At 36.1% G+C, this 7,500-nt stretch overlaps 1 protein-coding gene across 2 annotated transcripts in view; it reads right to left on the reverse strand.

Moving 5' to 3' along the window:
- LOC135224156 (transmembrane protein 45B-like) overlaps positions 1-3,334 on the reverse strand; it is a 169,018-nt gene extending 165,684 nt beyond the window's left edge. Inside the window, exon 1 of one of the 2 annotated variants that reach the window (XM_064263033.1) lies at positions 2,852-3,334. The gene's annotated coding sequence lies outside the window, so the exon portion shown is untranslated. The remainder of the gene's footprint in view (positions 1-2,851) is intronic. The other variant, XM_064263035.1, reaches the window with a different exon arrangement.
- Between the last annotated feature and the right edge of the window lie 4,166 nt (positions 3,335-7,500).

The following is a 7,500-nucleotide window of genomic DNA, read 5'->3' on the forward strand; positions in this document are numbered from 1 at the left end:
ATAGTTCAATAAAATGTTTAGAAATCAACGAGGAGGGGACGCCGATTTTTATAAATTTCGAAAACTGAATTCGCTATACGGATCAAATATGGCACAAACGCGCTGTTTACATTTTGTAATGTACATTCATTTATGAAAGGGAAGGTGACGCGCTGTATGGTACTAGGTAGTAAAAACTGGATACGGCACTTTCCCTCACTAAAGTGTATATTGCTTGTTTGGAAATTAGTTTCTTGTTTTAAGGCCAGCGTCCTTTATTGCGTATAGTGAAACAGAGTTTTCAGCTATCAAAATTTTAACCCCTAACTTACAGTCGACTTTCTATCATCTTTTTGACATTCATGTACTATGCAGTGTAACAAATAGTTTATAAAAGTTAAATGAGTCCGCGTAAGTATTTGATATTCATGCATTATAATGGAATATGCCCGCAAAAAATGTGAACGTAAATATATAGAAACAAAATTAATTCATAAATAAAAATAAAACTGAAAAATGATGATAATAAACATTTATTTCTTACAAGGTGTCTATAATTATAGTGGTATTCTAGACAATTTAATTACGCCACTTGAACAACTGGGGTTCTTAGCCCTCTCCTCCTCGAGAAAATATAAGCCATGTGCAGTATATACTATGTGGTCAGGTATAATAATGGGTTCCATGCTTTCTATGTGTGTTTACCGTAGCAACCAATTATTTAAATGCTTCACATTAGTGGACTTGGAAATGCACCTTGTGGACTGGTTGTTCGTGACATCCTGCACAGAAACCGCTTTCTTGTGAAATCGCAGATGTCACCATTGTAATTGACAGGAATTGTTCAGTAACCATTGAGGTTTCACTTTGCTATTCACCACGGAACTATCTTTGTCAAACAAACGCCTGTTCTCTCTCTCTCTCTCTCTCTCTCTCTCTCTCTCTCTCTCTCTCTTTCCTTCAGTTGTTTGCCCGAAAGCCATAATTAGGTTAAAAGTCACATAGAAGTAATGATCAGAGAGGGACGTCTAAAATGGCCTTTGCAAGTTGATTTTTTTCACATGAACTAATCGAATGGGAAACGAAACGAATGTAGATACCAAATAAGAGCGTCCTTGACCGTTGCTGTTTTTTTCTTGAAAAAGGCCTTTTATTGCCTCAGGGTTACTGTATTATAAATCATTGTCTCTTGAAAAAGGCCTTTTATTGCCTCAGGGTTACTGTATTGTAAGTCATTGTTTCTTGAAAAAGACCTTTTATTGCCTCAGGGTTACTGTATTGTAAATCATAGTTTCTTGAAAAAGGCCTTTTATTGCCTAAGGGTTACTGTAGCGTAAATCATTGTCGTTATTGTCAACTTCAGAAACATTAAGTAATAAATCAGTGGCTAAAGAGAGCCCCGAAGAAAGACAAATAAAACTCATACAGGGTATAATTCATAGGAATTTCTCTGATGGAATTCCATTCTGCTTTTAACGTTATATTTAATGGCCTGATTTTTGTTTAGAAAAGCGAAGTTCGTTGTTTTTAGACTATTTAATGATTGTAAGGAAAAGAGCAATAACGTAGATTAAAGAGTTAAAATTCAGGGGAGACAGAAAATTAGGTTCATAAGAGCCCATGACATCTAAGCATTCTTGAGAATATATGTGCGTTTGTAAGTTTATATTTAAATATATATACATTAAAATTATTTTCATATTGTCAGGGGAAATAATCCCTCAGTTTCGTTACCATACGACAGATAGTCTTCTGAGGAACATCAAGTCTGCTACAATACGATGTTTTTCGACTTAATTCGGAAGATATCAGTATATCAGGATCAAGAGCAAACACACCGATATTAAACTACAATTACCATCACATCTAAACTATTTGGTTTACTTAACAAACCAGATGTTTGCTAAGGAATTACAAGAGTTTGCTGTGAGCAAGCATCCGTGTAAATGACTTTCTTGGGTTTTAAAACTTAAGCCTAATTCCTAATTCTTTTGCCCCGTTCCTTATGTAACCTCTCCATACTTATGCTCCCACAGCCTTGGGCGCTTGTGTGTGTCAAAATTAGATCCCCTCATTCATACCACTTCAGCCCTGTATATATATATATATATATATATATATATATATATATATATATATATATATATATATATGGATGTGTGTGTGTGTGTGTGTGTGTGTGTATATATATATATATATATATATATATATATATTATATATATAGTATATATATATGTGTGTGTGTATACACGCACGCACACACACACACACATATATATATAATATATATATGAGGGTGTGTGAGTGTGTTTATGTCTAATATGAAAATTGATCCCCCTACCCCAAGGAAATTTTTCTGGATCCGCTTGTGATCCTAAGGCTTGAAGGAAAATTTATTTAACGTCGCAGGAAGACCATCATCTGTCATTATATATCTGCTTCAGCGTCTTTGTCGTTAAGGATAGGCGTTATTGGGTTATTTCTCAAAGAAGTAAAGTCTGTTATACTGACCTTATAAATACGAATAACCAGCAAGAAACATTATTTTTGATAAGAAACGGTCAAATTTTATGCACGTTCATTAAAGCAAAACATTTTGTAATTTACGGTAATATTAAATAACGTTAAGACTTTCGACTGTAGCCAATACCAACTGTTTCCGTGATTTGACTCCTTTTTACAATTATACAAAAATCTTGATAAAACCTTAACTTGTTTTACAAACATTGTTTTTTTCACAAAGTTCCCTTTGGGCACGGATTAACCTAGATGTTTAGAAGGTCATTGCCTATACTTAGTGGCTCTATGGATATCAAGAGAGTGAAAGAAATTCTAACCCATGGACTCAAAGAAAGAAATGTTTTCCATACCTTAGGTTAGACAGGGTTGGCTTTGGTTCTCAATAGAAACAGGTTAATGCCTCGTGGTGAGCGTGCGAGTAGCGCTTATCATAAGCAGAGTTACAGGTAGGTAGGCGAGCGAAGAAATGGAGTATTGAAGTGCATGGCAGTACGTCACCTGTTGCTTTCAGTCACAGTCACTCTAGGCAGAAAAGGTCTTGTTCTTTCTACCTACTGCGTGACCACGTCACAGTACTAGTAAACTGAGCACCCAAAGTTAACGTTTCAGTTCGTGAATATGTTTTATTGTTAATTTTCAGTCAGGCCAGATTTCTTCTGATTAAATTCGATCGATTACGGACGGACAGCGCTCACCTATCTCTTCTGGCGCCGAAACATTCCTCGTCAGCGTTTGTGCAGTGTGGGAAACTGACGGATGAGCTGATGAGCCCACCTCTCCACTGGCCGCGTTGTCCCGCGATACACTGTTCCACAACAAGCACCACACGCTCCGCCGCGAAGTTTCGGCCGTCGAGTCAAGTTGCCGCACCTGCATACCACTGACACCAAACGTTTGTCGTCGGGATAGAAGAGAGCCCGGTAGCTTTCATTCTTTCACGCACCTAATCATTTTCCATAACATACTATTGGTTCGTTTTCATTTTAAACGGAACATTATATGAACAGTTTCTTGCATAATTACATATCTCCCGAGCTATGTTTTGATATATAAAATATAGATCCAAGTGCTTGAATACATATGTTATTTTTCATACATACATACAAATTCTTTATATATATATTATAATATATATAGTTAAATATATATATATTATATAATATATTAATTATGAATAATTGATCACATCACTGTGATTCATATAAATTATTCAAGCTACAAATGTCCTTTAATGTCTAATTCGCTCTACTTCAGAATTAATATATTTTCATATATGTAAACCGAAGGGGAATTCCTCAGTTGATAATAATTTCGTCCTCTCGTGGGTTCGAACCACCGCCCCGCGGACAGAGAAGAAATCAGGACGTCCTGATTTCTTCTCTGTCCGCGGGGCGGTGGTTCGAACCCACAAGAGGACGAAATTATTATCAGCTTATATATATATATGTATATATAATATATATATATATATATATATGTGTGTGTGTGTGTCTGTGTGTTTGTGTGTTTGTGCATGCATGCGTGCTTGTAAATATGCTATTAAAACTAATACATACATTATATATATATATACATATATATATATATATATATATATGTATGTATATATATATATGATATAATATATATATATATATATATATATATATATATGTATATTGAATGTCTTTGTCGCAATCCAACGGTACAGTATGAAGATAAAAAAAAAGGCCCATAAAACACTATATACTTAATGCAAACATATATTTCGGATACTTCTGCTGTATCCGTGCTCATTAATAAACAGCTACCGTTTCATTCAAATGTAGATCACAGGTCACTTCAGTCATCTCTGCAGTGATTTAGTGTTATTTTCTACAAATACAACCAAAGTTTTGATTATATTATATAATCTAAATTATTATTTAAATAATGCCAAACAGCTGCTCTGTGTTTGGTTGTTATTTATATAGTAGAAAAAGAAGGTATCCTTTTTTCCGATTCCCTCGTGATGAGGAAACAAGGCAGAAGTGGGTTCATCGTTATAAGAGAAAGGACAACTATAACACTACTACTCATCGCATATGCAGTAAACATTTTGCAGACAGTGCATATAAAAGAGACCTGCAGCAGGAACTTCAAGTCTTTGCCGATGCCCCTCATTTTATCAAGTTAGTGAAAAACAATTCTCTTGAATCTGGTTTTGAAATGGCAAAATGGAGATTTTGATCTGAGCGGATATGTTAGGAAAATTGTCGAAAGAGGTGGCAGTGACTCGAAACCCACATATCTCTTAACAGAGAAACATACGCGTAACAGGTACGCAACGTATGAATGTGAGGAAAGCAGTGCAGCTTCTTTCGGAAACAACATCGAAAGCTTTAGATTTTATGGAAGTCCGGTATTTTTGAAGAGCATGTTCTGGGAAAGTGCAAGGAACTTTATAAAACTTGCTGACTCCTGGTTTGATGTGTTCAATTCCAGGGTACCTTATGACAGAAAAAAACTCTAGGCATGCTTTTGGGATGCAATGGACTGAACAGAATAAAATCCTTGATGAAATGAAATGCACTACTGCAACAATGCGAGTTTGCAAAAGTAATAAGATGTATCAGTTCCAAAAGGGACTTATTGTGTAGTGTAAATCCTTGCCAAGGTTGCATATGTTGAAAAGTAAATATGATGTATCATATTTACTTAATCAAGATGGACTGGAAAACATGTTTGGCTATTTTAGACAACTGGCTGCAACTTATGATAATCCTACGCCAGTTGAAGTCAAACACAGAATAAGGTCATATTTACTTGGCAAAGGAAACTCTATAACTAAGAAAAATTGTAACTCGATGAAGGAGTGCGATTCTTCAGATATGTCGGAAGGAATGTTCAGTTAAGAGAAAAGTTGTGAAGATAATGATTCAAATGAAACTGATCTTGAAAAAGAGCTTATGATTTCTGCAATGATGTTTGTCTCTACTGAAGATGAGAAGATGCCAGAAGAAGATTAAGAAAATTTTGACAATAAATTTCATGAAAGAACTTTAGAGAATGTTGCAAACGAAGAGGGAGAGCCTTCGATATGTTGGAGGTTATGTGGCATCTAAATTTCCAGAATATCAGTTCTTGGGATGTAAACTTAAAAAAGTAAAAGGTACCTGGATCAGTGAGGTAGAGTGACTTGAGGATAAATTAACGGAACCAAGTCCCGAGTTTTTTTTTTTTTAAATTCAAGGTAAATGGGGAAAAAAATTAAATAATACAATGGAGAAAATACACTGAGGCCAGGCAATGGAGTATTATACGACTTGGCACGCCATATTGAAAATTATGTACCCTTGCCTTTTAAAGTAATATTGTTTTTTGTCAGACGTCGGATGTGTTTTAGGATGAGAGTTCTGAACGCCCAAATTGTATGGAGTAGGCAAAGAAAGAAAAAGATGTGTAAAATTAACTAAATAATGCCATGGCAATTCTAAAAGCTTATTGTTTTTTGCTTTTCTTCCGTTTTTGCCAAGTATTTTTCATTTCTATTCTGAAGCCAGATGCTGTTTTGTGTTATCTATGCATATTTACGGTAAATAAGCTTTTGTAAATAAATGTCAGGTCAAATGCTAATCGAATTTTATAAAGTCCTATCAATCATATTAATTTAAGGTTTCTATTATATAATAGAAAGCCAAAGATTATCAATCCACGATTTTGTTTGTTTACAGTGATCTATGTGAATTCAAAAGAACACCAAACTTATACAAGATAACAGAGTGAAAAGGACACATGACACTTACAGGCATAATCCCCAATACCTTCGGCCCAAGGTACTTCAGTTGTTCCCAAGGTACTTGCCTTGATCGCTCTCGCCATGCACTCCAGGCCTGTCACGGAAATACCCCCACAACTACCCCCGCGACCTAAGTGAATGTACCTTTCTCCCTTATTCTATATACTTCTATATACTTTGGTGGTATGTAGGTGGCCGTTGACCCGGGATGGATGGAAAATAGGCCAGTTCCTTGTATTATGGGCCTCGTTAGTTCCCATATACATCGAGACTGGTGGCCGTATTCACTGGGCCACCTGGATGAAAGAGGCCTGACGATTAACTCGTCCTTGAAATCTAATTTCCAATGTCCTCTTGACAGATTCATATTGATGGTTTGACTAATGTCTCCGTAAAGATCGTGGTTGGCTGCAATCATTTTCTCAGAGGGCTTGGGACAAGTCCACGTGGGTAGTACCCAGAAAAAGAATTCGATATGATCCGTCGACATTCAATGCAACTGCTGTACCCAACGTACATAATCGAGAAGGGTGTTAACAAAGCGAACAAAATATACAACTGAGGTCCCACAAATAAGAAACTTTCTATTTTAAAGACCAAATAAAGCTTCCTTGCGACAAGAACATCAAAAAGGCAACTAAACACCTCAAATCGAATAATCCATTCATTTTCCATTGCCACAAATTCATCTGGAGTTCACTCATTTACGTATACATTAGTAAAAAATAAGCACTCTCCACAATTTAACTGTAATGAGATTTGTGTAGGGGAGACAGGTAGATCTATGTCGTAAAGATGAATAGGGCACAAAAGAACAGTATGATGTGCTTCAGAGAGATCGGGAATGTTCGTAAATAATAGGGATAAAGGCCAAACCATAAATTGGAGTGGGGCCGAGCTGGTTTGCAAAAGCAGCTGTCCGTACAAAGGAGAATGCTGGAATCTGCCATCATCAGTCAGATCAACAATATGAACCTATCAGGAGGACATTGGAAATCGGTCTACCGATGAGATAATCCGCAGTCCTCTTCTCAACTAGGTGTTCCAGCGAATATGCACATCAAACTTGACGTAGAAATAATCTATTTTCCATCCACCAACGTCTTACTGCCTTATATATACTCTTGTCACATATCATTTGTCATTATGTTACCAGTGAACAGGGATGCAGAACAAGTATCCGAAACATATGGCTGCAACCTGTATATACTCGTATAGAGTGACATCCACATAGTGTTTGTA

This window comes from Macrobrachium nipponense, chromosome 10, assembly GCF_015104395.2.
Source record: "Macrobrachium nipponense isolate FS-2020 chromosome 10, ASM1510439v2, whole genome shotgun sequence".
NCBI classification, from domain to species: Eukaryota; Metazoa; Arthropoda; class Malacostraca; order Decapoda; family Palaemonidae; genus Macrobrachium; species Macrobrachium nipponense.